This window comes from Vulpes vulpes, chromosome 11 (assembly GCF_048418805.1).
Source record: "Vulpes vulpes isolate BD-2025 chromosome 11, VulVul3, whole genome shotgun sequence".
Lineage (NCBI taxonomy): Eukaryota > Metazoa > Chordata > Mammalia > Carnivora > Canidae > Vulpes > Vulpes vulpes.
The window spans coordinates 101,182,759-101,197,534 of NC_132790.1; the positions used below are offsets into that span (position 1 = coordinate 101,182,759).

Consider the following 14,776-nt stretch of genomic DNA (forward strand, 5'->3'; position numbering starts at 1 on the left):
ATCCCTCCTCCTCGCTGGGATCACCCCCACGGGGAGCCCGTGGGGGCCAACGGCACAACCCCCCAAGCGGGGGAGGGTGCTGGTGGGTGTGACTCGCGGGCTGGCAGGGTGGCCACTTTCCCCGTGCCCCTGCCTCACTCAGAAAACCCCCCCGGGCGGAAAGTCCTATGCTTAGAAGAGGCACTGATATTTCAACAGCCTGCACCCTTCCCAGGGTCACATGGTCACCAGGGCTGCTAGCAAGTAGTCGGGGGTGGGGGGGCGAGCTCTGTCCCCCGACAGTGAACTCGCAGAAAGGTCAGCGGCCGGACACAGAAAGAGGAGAAGGGCCCTGGACACACACAGACAGTTTAATCAGCCGTGAAGAAATCCAAGAGTTGCCCGAAAGTGCTTTGTCAGGAAGAGAAGGGAGGCCCTGCCCGGGACACAGGCGAGGAAGGCCGGGCGCGGTGGCCGCGGAGGGGGCCGGGGACGCTGGAGCGGGGCCGGGGCGGCCCTCCCCGCGGGACCCCGCTGGCGAACGGACCTTCCCTGGGAACAAGGCCGAGGTTGGGCTCGGCAGGTAGACGTGGCCTCCGAACCCAGCACGACCGCCTGGGAGCCCGTTGCTCCCTCCAGCTTCTGTCCATCAGTTCTGCTTCCAGGCTCGTCGGGGCGTCGGAACGACTGGTTTGCCCGGATCACATCAACGTCTCTCGCTTGCGTTTAAGAAATCGAGGTCAAGCCTTGTTGTTCCGCGAAAGGGAATCAGATGAATGAGGGCTGCCTCGGCGGCTCCGGCCCCGTGATTACGCGCTTTGTCAGCCTGAATACCCAATCAGACGGGCGCCGTCTCCGCGCTTTTTGTCATATTTATGGAATACCTTTAAACAATGGGATCTGGAAACTCCGGCAACATCTGTGTCCAAATATATCCAAGCCTGTTTATGTTTTTAATTGGAGACCAAACAATTTTAGATGAACTAATCTATGGTATCGTTGAAGATGCATATTTTTAGGTGATTCTGGAGAGCGTCTTGCAGACCGTTAAAGCAACGCCATCAGGCTTTATCTTTAAAAGATCGTGCTCAGCTGTGATTACTACTGGAATGAAATCACGGGCGGCGGCATTCAAAAAAGGCTGCGGCATAAAAGAGGTTTGCATAAGAATCCTGATTCCATTAGGAAAACCAAACCGTTCCTTTTCAGCCGGGTCTCGTTCCCCACTGGCTCACGCCATACGGCTGGTCTGTTCTCATTGCAATTAAAGATGCAAACCCTTAAAGAGTCTTTAACTTCGTTAAAGCAAAGCCTTCTATTAAGGTCCTCAAGCACGAGGGGCTGCGGGTCGGACATTCTCTGCAGGCAGGCGGATGCGACTTTCCAACCCTCCGGCTTCGTATGAAGCGACTCTCCTTTCCACACAAAGACCTTCATTTCCAAAATAAAAAATAAAAATAAATAAAAATTAAAAAAAAAAAAAGACCTTCATTTCCGTAGTCTGGCCTAGGAAGACGTTTATTCCTTTATACTCACTTTAGTTATTTTAGGCTCCGGTGTCTGGGCCCCGTAACTTTGATGAGAGGACGACTGGCGTAGAAGGAACGTTGTGCTGCTTTTCTCTAATCCTTGGGGATTAGAAAACATTTACACCAATCAAGGGTCCCCATCACCTGGAGCTTCTTTTTTTTTTTTTTTTTATGATAGTCACACAGAAAGAGAGGGAGGCAGAGACATAGGCAGAGGGAGAAGCAGGCTCCATGCACGGGGAACCTGATGTGGGATTCGATCCCGGGTCTCCAGGATCGCGCCCTGGGCCAAAGGCAGGCGCCAAACCGCTGCGCCACCCAGGGATCCCTCACCTGGAGCTTCTGAGGAGGCGGAAATGACTTTTCAAGGCACGTGGGAACCATCCAGAAAATGAGTTTCCCTCCAACTGCCGGGTTGGTACACAGAGGAGCGCTGGGCGGGAGATGGGGGCAGCGGTGACTGGGCCTGAGGACTTGAGCCTCGGTGACCCGGGGACCCCAGGGCGCCCCTCCCCCGTCGACCTTCTCATTTTATAAAGTGGCAGATTTCAGGTACATCTTGACTGTTCCCGACAATGAACGGCCACGTGAGGCACGGATAGAAAACCCACAAACGGTGAGTGAAATAAGAAAACCAGGGATCTCGCTCGCTCTCTTTCATTCATCCACTGTGGTTACCGTGGCCGCGTGGTCTGCGATGTCACGGGCCGAAGAGGGCAGGAAGAGGGGCCTGGTCTTGCCGGCTTGGTGCTGGGTGGGAGCCGCGGGCCAGCACCTCACTCTTCTCCTGCCTCTGCCTGCCCCCTAGTGGGAAAGCCTGGGAGGCGGCCCGGAGTGGGGCTCCCGGGGAGCAGCCCCCCCAGCCCTGCTCCCCAGCACGTCTCCGGGTCTCCAGGAGGCCCCGAGCTCTGCCCCGACGCCCCGCAGCCTCCCGGGGATGCCCCCCTGCACGTCCGTGGTCTGCGAGGCACCTTCCCGTGTGCGGGCTCCACAGGGCACACGCCGCCCCTAGAAGGGACAGAAGTTCTCTTAAGTGTGTTCCCACCCCGGGAGCCTCCCGTGCCACCTGGACGTCCAGACTCGCGCTCGTCTGTTCGTCGGAGCCCCCTGGATGGATGGTCAGCGCTGGACACAGGGAAGGAGCTCGCAGCCGGGGCAGGGCCTGCTCATCCCCGATGGCCACGTGGTCAGGTGGGCGCCCGCGGAGGGCATCAGCGCCGGGCCCAGGGAGCAAAGGCCTTGGCGGGGGGCACCCGAATTTGCCGCGGGTTCTTGCCCCGGCCAAGCCGCTCTAGCAACTGCTCTGTTCAGGGGACTCGGGAACATGCACGAGGCCGCAAGGGCATCCAGCTACCTCCCACCCGTGGAGCGCCCGGCGGTGCCCCGGCCCAGGCCACAGGGATCCGGGCGTCCCCGCAGACGCACACTTGGCCAGGGGCTCCCCGGGGTGACGCACCACAACCCTCCCAGCGCCCCTGCCCACGCCCTGCCCCGCCTTGCTCACCTCAGGCCTCCCGAGGCTCCGTCCTCCAGCCGCTGACTCACAGACACGGAGGACCTAGGGAGGAAAGGAGGCAATTAGCTCCGATGACTCAGGAGCCCTCCCGGGGACTCCGTGATCTCCGTGCAGACTTTTGGTTTAAAAGCCCGAGGGTGATGATACTGTCATCCGTGTAGGCAAAGCTGGAAGGAAGCAGATTCTTGTTCTTCCAAACTCCTGCCTCTTAGCAAAAATTAGTGCGGAGAAGACGGATTCCCAGCCCCCCGACAGCCGCGGCCAAGGCCGCTCACCCAGCCGCGCAGGTGCCTGGAAGGAGCCCCAGAGGGCCACAAGCTCGGGGTGAGGGCACCGCCTTGCCCCTCTCCCCCCAGCCCCCCATCCCTGTCTCCGTCTCTCCGAGGCAGTAAATGTGGGAAGAACGGCTGCCACCCCGAGTGCGTCAGGCTGCCTGAGCCCTGGAAGGAACAGGGGCTGGGACATGAAGCCACCAGGTGGCCCCAGACATGGGACTAGAGATGACCCCCCAGGAAGAGTGGGGGCCCCGGGGGACACGAGGGGACAATGGATCATGCTCACTGCAGGCCAGCTGACACGCCGTCCACACGTGCCCAAGGGAGCGCCCCCACCCACGGGGAAGGGGCGCTGGGGCAGGAGAGCCCCGGGAGTGGGGCGGGGGGCAGAGGTGGGCCCAGGGCAGGGCAGGGACAGCAACTGGGAATGCTGTGCACTCCGCAGATTTCCTAAGAAACTCCGACATCCTGTTGTGGGCCCTTCAGGTCATCTTCCTGCGCCCCCTTTGGGTTCCATTCAGTCCTCATGCCTGCCCCTCCCCACGGGCCCTCCACGGCACTGACGCCCGCTCCCCCTCTCCCCCCGGCCCGCGGGGAAGCAAACGGAAAGACCCAGGTCAGATCCCCGCCCAAGCGATGCGTGGAGCCCTGAAGCTCCCGTCCGTGCTTGGGTTTGGTTAGAGACGTCAGGGGGTCCTCGGAGGAGGCGAGAGCGCAACAGAATCTGCAGGAACAGCTGGGTTCCCCGGGCCAGGCGGTCCCGGGCTCCGTGGAGGGGCTGCAGTGCCTCCTCGGCCACGGAGGCTCTAGCGTGACCAGAGCTCGGCCGGCAGGTAGGCGGGAGGCGGGACGAGGCTGCGCCCAGACCGACCTGGCCCGGGCGGCCGCAGGGCTTGGGCGGATGGGCCGGGCGGACTCTCCAGCCGCCCTGCGGACAGCGGGGACGGGGCAGCAAGAGCCTGTCCGGAGCCCATGTGGGAAGCCGTTCCTGGGGAGTTCAAGGCCAGGGGGAGAGCCTCGGAGGAGCGGGGACGATCCGACCAAGGACGCGCAATCGCCCCAACACGCGCTGGGGGGACAGGCTTGCAGCTGCTCCGCACCCAGGCACTCGCCGAGCTTCAGGGCCTGGACGGCGACCTGACACCCACAGTCAGCAGGCTCTCAGGTGGCCCCAGGGAAGCCTTCATGGTTCCTCTCTAGTTTTCCCTCAAAATGCAGGGAAGGAAGGTCTGTGATGCCTGGAACATATCAATTCAAAGGTCACAAGCCAGGGGGCCCCCGGGGGGCTCAGCGTTGAGGTTGAGCGTCTGCCTTCGGCTCAGGGCGTGACCCCGGGGTCCCGGGATCACGTCCCACGTCGGGCTCCCTACAAGGAGCCTGCGCCCCCTCTGCCTGGGTCTCTGCTTCTCTCTCTGGGTCTCTCATGAGTAAACAAATAAAATCTTTAAAAAACCACAAAAAAACCCCAAAACAAAGGACAAGCTGAAATGATGATAACTCAGATTACAGGACTGTCAACTTCCGAGCTCCCATGACCTGACCTGAGGGCTGAATCGCTGGGGGGCACCGTGGCGTTAGACATGCTGACGGGGCCGATTAGTCCAGGAGTCTTGGGCTACACGCGGCGCAGCCCGGGGATCCGATTCCTGCTCGAGTTGGGAGCGCGACTGGCTGCCGACGGCCTCCTGCCAGGCTCCTTGGCTCCGCAAAACAGCCACGGACCGTGCCCGGGCCTGGCGTCCGTCCCCGTGCTGTGCGGGCAGCAGGGGCTGCAAGATGAAGAGAAGCTCCCGCCGTCCAGGTGGTGCGGCCGCGGGCGGAGGCCCAGGGCCGGGGGGCCCCAGGGCAAGGGGTGGGAGCTGTGCCGGCTGAACCCTGAACCGGAGGCCTTCCAGAGGGCGTCCACACCAGATGTCAGGGCGTGAGCAGGACTTTACCTGCAGGACAGACATGGGTTGTTTCGGGCAGAAAAAATTGCTTGTACAAAGGCACAAAAACACCTAAGAATGAGGTGTGACCAAAAAGCGATGGCCCAGGAGTGACGCTGAGGGTGTGGCAAGAGGTGAGAGGGGAGCCCGCTCCTTTGGGTCACACGGGCTCTTAGCCACCCAATCTGGACATCTGGACGTGAGCGCTGGCGTCCGCATTTCTATTGCCGCATCACAAATAACCCCAAACTGAGGTGTTCAGGACAACAAACACGTCTGGCCTCACTCTTTCTGTGGGTCAGGGATCCAGGCACAGCTTAGTGATCCTCTGACTCAGGGTCTCCCCGGTGGCAATCAAAGTGACAACCGGGCCGTGGTCGCCTCGGGTTGGACGGAGGGAGGCTCGCCTTCGGGGCTCAGGCCCGTGGCTGTTGGCCAAGCTCAGGTCCTTGCGGGCTCCTTGCCACACGGGCCTCTCCGCAGGCAGCGCGCCACGTGCCGGGTGGCGGAGAGAGAGACACGGAAGGAGACAGGTCGAGAGAAAGCTGTCGTCTTCTTGTAACCTAATCTCAGAGGTGACTTCCCATCACTTTTTAAAAATTCTGCTTGTTTAAGGAGTCCCCAGATGGAGCCCGCAGGCCCACAGGTGGGAATACCCGCCCGCAGGTGAGGACGAGCGGGGCGTTTCAGAGGCCGCCTCCCGCGTACAGGAGACCTATGGAAGGCACGAACCCGTGTGGTTTCACCGCATATTAGTTTGCTTCTGTCGACGGGTACATCTGGTCCCCCGGAGAACGACGTGCTTCACTCCACGCCCCTCCCCGAGGATTTTATACAACCCACTCGGCACTCACGCGGCTATTATTAGAGGGATCCGGCCACATGCTGCAGAGAAAGGAAGTGATCAGGACCCCACACTGGGGAAAAGGCCACGCGCCAACTGAAAATGAGAAATGAATCCGAGCGGAGCTAAGCACCGCGGCTGACAGCTCAGCTCGCGATGCCCACTTGCCCGGCTTGGCAGCGGACCTGGGTTTTCCCACACGCAACCGAAAATAACTAACGTTCATCCTGCGGGAGCGCCACTAAAATAGGTACCTACGGGGAGCTGCCCCCCGCCGCTCATTGAGGCAGCAGGCCGTCTGCAATGACCGAGCTGGAAGGAGACGCGAATTAGGTTGCCACTTCCGGCACCCCTGCCCCCGTCCCAGGTCACAGAGCAGAAAGTGGTTGTGGAACTGTGGCAGTTCAGATGTTGTGTCTCTTCTTGCAAATAAACGTGACACCCGTTAGAATCTCCACGATGGCAGGTGACTGGCCCTGACCCCTGGTGGGACCTAATCTCTTCGGAAGCCTGGTTTTCTGCTTCTCAGACCTGGGTTTAATTGCCACGGACAGAGGGACGGGCTGGTAAAAGTGGCCAGAGAGGAGAGCAAGCTGCCCACCTGTGACGTGCTCCACGTAGGGGGTGGCAGAAAGAGGACTAGCCTGGAATCATCCCGCGAGGCACGTGGATGGCTTGGCCGTCTGAAAGCTCTCAGGGTCTGCATCCAGGTAGGTACAGAAGTTGTCCTGTGTGTTTATTTTTTTTATTCTTTTGACAGAGAGAGGGAGCGCGCACACAACCAGGTAGAGCGGCAGGTAGAGGGGGAAGCAGACTCCCTGTTGAGCAAGGAGCCCAGTGCGGGGATCCCAGGACCCCCGGGGTCACGACCTGAGCCCAAGGCAGACGCTTGACCATCAGCCAGGCGCCCTCTCCTCTTGTTTTTAAAAACCAAACATACAAGAAAATGTGAACAATAATGTGAACTTTAGGGTCTCCCCCCAAACGTGGCTAAGAAGCAACCGATGCACGGATACTTTGGGGGTGTGGGGGTCTTCTGTTATGCAAGGCCCCCCCGAATTGTAGTGCGTCCTTAATAAAACAGCATCTTCCTTGACCTGCCCTTGGAATAAGCACAGGAGTGTGGAAGGGCCCTGCTGTCCTGGGACCCAGGAGGCTGCGGCAGCTTTCAGAGCAGGTTGCGTCTCCACTACTTTGAATCCCAGCTTCCCTTTGCAGAAGGCAGAGTATTTCCTTCCCGTCCCTGGAGACATTAGTCATGGATGAAGCTCATTTACAAGCACCCCTCGCCCGCTTCAGCCCGCACATCCCCACCCTTTATCCCCATGATGACCTTGGAAGTGACCCAGAGTTCCCAGGTAACCTCTCTGCCTCCGTGAAAGGTCTGCTTTTGCTTCTGTTTTGCTGGTCTCCGTAAATCTCAAAAAGACTAAAACGTCGCCTAAGCAAACCCCGAGACAGTGGGTCTCCACGACCTCACTGTCATTTTAGGGGTCATTTCAAGCCTGGTCCAACTTTCTGCAATCATGTTTAGTATCTCCTTTTGCAGGCTTCTTGGGGCTTGGGAGGGAAATGGAGTGAAGCTGAAGGGAACCACAGGTGAGTCCCGCGGGGTGGGCGCAGGGATGCCAGCAGGGAGGCTGGGGGGCCCGGCCCACGCCCCTCCGACCCCAGCCCCCTGGAGCCAGCGCTCCGCACCCCGCACCCCGCACCCCGCAGGGGCACGACGTGCAGCCGAGCCAGGTCGGGGAGTCGGGCGGGCTCCGGGCTCCCCCAGCACCTCCACCCCTGCAGGCGGCGCCCGGGGCGCCCACCCCCCACATGGGCTCCCGCGCTCCTCTGCACAGCAGGGCGCTCCCGGGGCCCCCGCGCTGCACGAACCGCTTTCCCGGGGCCTAGGGCGAGCCCCGGCCTTTGCTAACGGGGGCGTGGCCCCCCGGGGCTCGTTCCCGGCAGGCGCACCAGGTCCCTGCGGGGACGCGGACGCGGACGCGGACTTCCCGCCGCGGGGCAGGCGCTCCTGCAGCTCCCTGCACCGCCCCTCCCGCCCCGCGGCCGCGCATGCGTGGAGGGGCCGCGCCGGCTCCCGGGCTAGGGCCGCGGGGGCCGCGCATGCGTGCGGAGGGCCGCGCCGGCTCCGGGCTCCAGCCGCCGGGGCCGCGCATGCGTGGGGAGGGCCGCACCGGCTCTCGGCTCCCGGGCTGCCAGACTCCTGGGCTCCGGTCGTCGCGGCCGCGCATGCGTGAAGAGCCGTGCTGGCTCCTAGCTCTCGGGCTCCCGTCGCGGGGACCGCGCATGCGTGGGGAGGGCCGCGCCGGCTCTTGGCTCCGGGCTGCCAGGCTCCTGGGCTCTGGCCGTCGGGGCCGCGCATGCGTGGGGAGGGCCCGCCGGCTCCGGGTTCCCGGGCTCCGGCTGTCGGGGCTGCGCATGCGTGGAGAGGGCCGCGCGGGCTCCCGGGCTCCGGCCGTCGGGGCCGCGCATGCGTGGGGAGGACCCGCTGGCTCCGGGCTCCGGCCGTCGGGGCTGCGCATGCGTCAGTGGTGGGGCCGGGGCGGCCCCGCGGAGACCCGAGCGCCCGGGGTCAGGCCCTCATCCCTGGCTGCTTGGCGGGGAAGCCGAGCCAGAGGGTGCTGAAGGCACAGGCTCCCTCCAGGGCATCTGCGAGGAGGCGGATGCAGAGGGCGGTGGGCGCCGGCCCAGGCTGCGGTTTCTGAATCCCGGCAGCTGGGCCAGATCCAGCCCGTAGGGCGAGGCTTGCACGCCCCTTCCGTGAGCATCCACCAGGCTGCAGGCTGCTGCGGGCCAGGCGCGTGCATGGCACGGAGGATGAGCAGGGACGCATCAGAGGCCGTGCCCTCTGCATGGGCGTCGGCCAGTCACAGCTGGGCTCGACCTCGGCAGGCCTGCACTACGAGCCAGGTGGCCTGGTGTAGCCAAGCTCGGGGCGCGGTGGGTTCCTGGTCTGCAAAAACGAGATGAAATAGGACCTACCTGCAGGGTGGCAGAGTGTAAGTGACATGAGGTGCGCACCGCTCAGCGTGGTCACTGCAGTGCAAGGCACCCCCATGTGCACGCAGGATTTGGGGACTAGAAGCGGTGGGCACAGAGGTGTCCCCGGGACAGTCACAATACTCATTTCCAGGCAAAGTCACGCAGAAAGAGAGGGAAGGTACTTTCCCCCTAAGCCCTGGGTGGCGCTTAGGGAGACTCACCCAGGGCTACGTGACCTGGCACACAGAGGCGAGAGGAAACGTCTGTTTATGTTTCCAGCAGCTGCTGGCCGCCACCCTCCCGTCTCCCTCCTTTCCCAGCTCTCGCTGTGACTCATGGCGGCTGCAGAGATAGGTGAGGACCTCTCAGCAGAGTGAAATGCGTTCTCCGAGGAGGTTTGATTTCGGTGTGAAGTCCTGCTCATCGCAGGGCGGCTTTTCTCTCTTCCTAGGCAGAGCAGGCAGAGGAGCGATCGCTCCCAGCGACCAGAGGGAAGCGGGGGTGAAGCCCCCACGGCGCCAGACTGGAGGGGTCTGGACTCTGGGTCATCAGAGCTGAGGACCGTCCAGGCCCGTGCCCTGGCGTAAACGAAGGAGCTTGGAAAAACATGTAAAAGGTCAAATGACCTCAAGCTTTAGACTCAACTCAGCCCGGACTCTGTTCGTTCACGCCCTCCTGCACACTGCTCCGGAGGCTCCGTTTCAGGAAGGAGGGAGAAGGAAGTGGAAAATCGGGACCCAGAAGAGTTCCCAGGCTCGTGCAGCTCCGCGGATAGCGGTAGCACTCGCTGCGATAGTGGCTGGAGGACGACGAATGGCTCTGAGTGCAGGATGGCATGTTTTGAACGCATTCCTCATGTGCAGGGGACTTCCAGGGGCGACCTCCAGGAGGCAGTTAGGAACACGGGTGCCAGGCCCGCCGGAGAGAGGCCGCGCGAAGCACCCCCGGGAAATAGTCAACAGAGAGGTGGGCCCTGAAGCTGGGGCTGGGCTGAGTGGGAAGGTGACGGGATGGAGGAGAGCTGAACCTGATGGGTACCAGGTCCTGAGCACAAATAGGGGTCCTGAGGAGAGCGCAGAAAACTGAGAAGATAACTAGGGGGAAAATGGCAGCAAGCAGTCCAAGTGAGGAGGTTTTTCTGGGGTGAGGAAGTGACCAGGAGCGGGAAATGCCACAGAGATGCCCAGCACATGAACGCTGGGATGTAACCATTGAGAGGGACAATGAGGAAGTCAAGTCATGGATGAGTCATTGACCCCTGTTTCGATAGGGTCATGAGAGCAGAAACCAGGTCACAAGGGGTTGGAGGCAAATAGAGTCAAGGAAGAGGAGCAGCAGGACAGTGGGTACAGCTTACTGCTTCGGAGGAGTTGGGTGGTTGGAGAAGGGGAAATTACAGCCAGGGAGGCTGGGGGTGGGGTGGGGTCGGTCGATGTCTTTTTACTAGGAGACACCGAAACATGCTGACAGGCTAAAGAGAGGTGGGCTGGGTGAACGGGGAGGAATAGAGTGGGGTCTCGGTACAACCTCCGCAGGCTGATGGGAGGAGAAGCTCTTCTGTCCCCATTAACCCAAAGGAAGGAGTCCTCTTCCTTCATTCTTTTTCTTCCACCATGTGAAGGGAAGCAGTGCCCTTGAAGGGTTTGGGGATGGACTTGAGGAGCTCTTCACAACCACCTTTGTCTGAGTCACGGATCTAACCATGGCATCCGTCTGTCAAATGCGTTTAATGAGCCTCATTTGCATGTGGAGCTGTGCTCAACACCACGCGAATGATGTGACATAGTTCCTGTTATTACCACGTCGGTCAGGGCTCTGGGTAGCAGGTGACTGAAACCCAGCTCTAACCAGCTAAACCAACAACGGAATCCATTAGTCTGCTAAACTGGGTAGACTGGTTTAAGGTGTCGTTCGATTTTAGGTGCTTAAAAAAGATGCTTTTAGGGGTAATAGGAATCATGACGTATGAATTTAGTCTGTTCAAGGCATTCATCTGCCTGGTGGAGGTGGGGGGTGAAAATTCTTTCCAGAAGGTATCCAAAGATAAAAGCTTCACAATTCAAATGTGGAGTTTGTAGCAAGACAACATCTGTGTAATTCAAGAAAATTACCTTGAGAAAAATACCCCCCCTTCCATTACCTTCTTCTTTAGCAGACCAAGGACTGGGTTTGGTAGACTAACACTGGAGTTTTCTGTATGAGGCGTCTAGACAGGAAGAGAAGGGATTGTGGGGGGACAGAAGCAGCAGAACAAGTCAAGAAAGAGGCCTAGGGAGAGCAATAGCATTGGAAAAAAGTCATGACTAACCCCATAGGCGTAAGAAGACCTGCTCTCCTGTTCCTCCCTCCACCCTAGAATTATGAGAGGGAGACCCTGGGTGGACAGAGGGAGGCCCAGCATGGACAATGAGAAAAATGACATTTTATTGAGACGTCCACATGGCAGCGTGTGCTGAATCCGTCCTCCATCTGCTCTCCTTTACGTTGGCTTCACTTCTGGGCCGCAGCTCCAAGCATTAGCAATCCCAGAGGGCAAAGCACGTGTCTAGCTCGGTGCCAGCAACGGTCCCGGGTCACAGTCCCCTTGGTCCAGCTCGACTCATGTACCCATCTCTGAGCCCACCCCTGGTTGGCCAAGCCCGGTCTCAGGGACTGAGAGTGGGGGGAGGCAGGGCTCCCCAGAGGAAATCAGGGCGCTCTTAGTAGAAAATGAGGTACTGGGTGTTGGGCGGGCAGGCACGTTGAGGCACACAACCCCAGAGGCCTTCTGGGCTTTAGCTTCTAAAACTCAGGGATGAGTGGAGTGTCTCCACAGCATGCAATGTCACTTGAACATTTATCCATAAGTGATCCACGTAGATAATATGGAAAAACAGTAAATCAAAGTAGAATTTTTCTCCTCTTAAATGTTTTTGTTATTTAATAATTTAATAATTAATAATTTAATAACTTTTATTAAATAATTATTTAATAACTTTTATTAAATAATTATTTAATAATTTTTTGAAATAATTTTGTTATTTAATCAATTTTTAATAATTGCATTAGACGAATATAATCAACCAAGTGTCGAGGATGGCGTAAAGCAGAGTGTGTTTCATAAATCGTCTAGAAAATACTCGGTCTATCCCCTTGTGAATGTGAAGACGACTGTCTTACTTTTTCCTCTGTGCATTACTTTCTTTTTTATTATTATTATTTTTTATTTTATTTTTTATTATTATTTTCTCTTTTTAAAGCCAATCACCATCTCCTAAATCCAAGAGAAACTGGATCATTAGCTAGGGCCTGTTTAAAAAATATTTTTTGTGTGATAAAATGTTTAATCATCCAAGGAGAGATGGTATGGGCAGCATCAGGTTTTCTTCACAGGCTTTTATTTTCAACATCCCAAAACACTCCACTCTATAATTTTTTTTATTATTATTATTAAAGTCGGCCCTAAGTAAAAGGAGGTATTTAAGTTCTCAGGAGAGGAAAATAATCATCCATTTTACTCTAAAATTCACGCTGTGTCTTTTTTGGAAATAGTATTATTCTGTAAGGGGTATCTTAAAAATCGCAACTTAAAAAATTTACATCTCAGACTTGGAAAACTCTTGGGAAAAAGAAAAGGAAAGAATCGCTGATCACAATAAGGAGACATAAAGCCGTCGTGCCCCGACGTGGGAGCCACATAACTAACTCGGGGTTGGGGGGGCCTGGCTTTCTCCACGGGTGGGATCCAGGCACCCGTGTACTCCCAGCCGCCTAGCCTCCCTGCTCCGTGCCGGGCCCTGCGGACGCGGGCCTGGGCCAGGGAGGGAGGAGGCCGGCGAGGGGCACGGAGGCCCGCCAGGTGCGCAGGCCTGCTGGGCCTCGGGGAAGCGACAGTCCCTGGGCTCGTCGGCGGGGTGCTTGGCTCGGAGGCTCGCTGGAGCAGTCGGCGGCCGGAGGGTCTGCGCGTCCCGCGGTGACCAGGGCTGCGCTCGGAAGTGGGCATGTTCCTTTCTGTCCCTTCTCCCTGCTGGCCCTGGCTAGCCCGGAGGACGGGGAACGCTCTTTGATGGCCCCGCACCTGCTGCGTGTGCTGTGGCCTTGGTGCGGGCCGTGGTGGGGCGGCCACCCCCGGGGCAGCCTCGATCACGGGGAGCCTCCCGGGAAGACGCGGAAACGGTGGTCAGGGAACAGAGCAAGGACGGCAGGCGGCCGGGCCTTCGGGGATGCAGCCCAAATCCGGTTCCCACCTTCCCTCCCTGGGCTGCCGGGCCAGGGCCCGCCTAGCAAGGGCCCCCCCGCCTGAGCGCTCGGCCCGAGGAGACGGGACATCAATCCCGGAGGTGACAGGAGGCTTTGTGCCTCGATAGCATGTCGGGGAGAAGGGCCTCCAGGCAGCCCAGGAGAGCTCTGTGAGGCGAAGATACAGGGTCAACGCCTAGGGCTGGGGGGGGGTCCCGGGGCGGGTGAGGGAGGTGTCCATCAGGACGCGGTCATTGCAGGGGGCCTGGAGGGACACGGGTCGGGGCAGGGCGGCACCAGCGGTCGCCAAGTGCAGCGAGCTCAGCAAGAGGCCGCGCCGGAGAAAGCAGTGGTTTGGAGAAGGCCCTAACCCTGTCCCTGGCCCTGCCCGAGCTGGATGCAAACCTGGTCCCCGACGGGGCGGTCCCTGAAAGCTCACGGGGTCACTTCCTACCCGCTCCTTAAACCACTGAGCCAGGGAGTCCCTTTGAGGAGCCTAACAGGAGAGCAAGCCCTGGTCCCCCCGGGCAGGGAGGGACCCCGCCTGGCCCTGGGCGTCGAGCTGCCGGGGAGACTCGCTTGGGGACACAGCCCGCACGGCAGACCTCACCTCTGGGAGGGTGGGCGGGCACCGGGTTCTGCGAGAGCAGCCGCGCTCTGCAGCTTTCCTGACTCGCATGAAAGTGCAAAGCACGCAAGCTCCCTGCCTGGGCCCCGCAGTCACCTCCCCGGGTCCTGACTCAGGGGCTCGGGGCCCAAGTGATTGGATTACACAGTGTGAAGGATACTGCGGCACACACAAGCCAGAATGGGGAGCCCCACGCCCCTGAATTTATACACCGGAGCCCCAGCCCCCGGGACCTCAGAATGTGCCTGCATTTGGAGATAGGGCCTTTAAAGGGCTGATGAGATGAAAAATAAGGTCACTGGGATGGCCCCTGACCCCATGTGACTGGTGTTCTTCTAAGGACAGGAGATTAGGACGCAGCACAGGGGACAGAGCATGTGAGGACCCAGAAGACAGGGGCCCCCGGGGGGCTCAGCAGCTGAGCGTCTGCTTTCGGCTCAGGGCGTGACCCCGGGTCCCTGCGTGGAGCCTGCTTCTCCCTCTGCCCAACCACCCCCGCTCTGTCCCTCGTGAATACATAAATAAAATCTTTTAAAAAAAGAGAGAAGACAGCCATCTGCAAACCGGGGAGAGAGGCCTCAGAGTTTGGGCCTTCGAGAAAGCAGCACAGGGGGTGTGTTCCAGCCACACAGCTGCCCGCAGCATCTGCAACCGTGTCCTGCGGTCAAACACGCTCCTGTCTCTGTAGTGAGATGTGTGTGGTGCACAAAGAAGACTGGACGCAGCCGTCTGTCCACCCAGGACCGGTTTATGTGCCACCCGAAGTCACTCCGCGTCAAATTCTGCTGTCAAATGAGGTATAAATGCAATTTTTGGTGTTTGGGGCTTGTAGGGCTCTGACCTTGTAGATTCATAGCATCCCTGTCTT

General features: G+C 59.3%; 1 long non-coding RNA gene across 4 annotated transcripts; it reads right to left on the reverse strand.

Annotated features, from left to right (window-relative positions):
* Window positions 1–330: 330 nt before the first annotated feature.
* Window positions 331–9,185, reverse strand: LOC112925410 (uncharacterized). 4 transcript variants are annotated; one of them, XR_011995325.1, is made up of 5 exons: window positions 9,063–9,185; window positions 3,013–3,066; window positions 1,842–2,516; window positions 1,516–1,607; window positions 331–1,410 (listed from the first exon to the last, which is right to left on the reverse strand). It is a non-coding gene; the product is annotated as an uncharacterized lncRNA (long non-coding RNA). The 4 variants fall into 4 exon arrangements; XR_011995323.1 differs by lacking the exon at window positions 9,063–9,185 and adding an exon at window positions 6,673–8,211 and having other exon boundaries at window positions 3,013–6,112; XR_011995324.1 differs by lacking the exon at window positions 9,063–9,185 and adding an exon at window positions 5,960–8,211 and having other exon boundaries at window positions 3,013–5,236.
* Window positions 9,186–14,776: the final 5,591 nt, after the last annotated feature.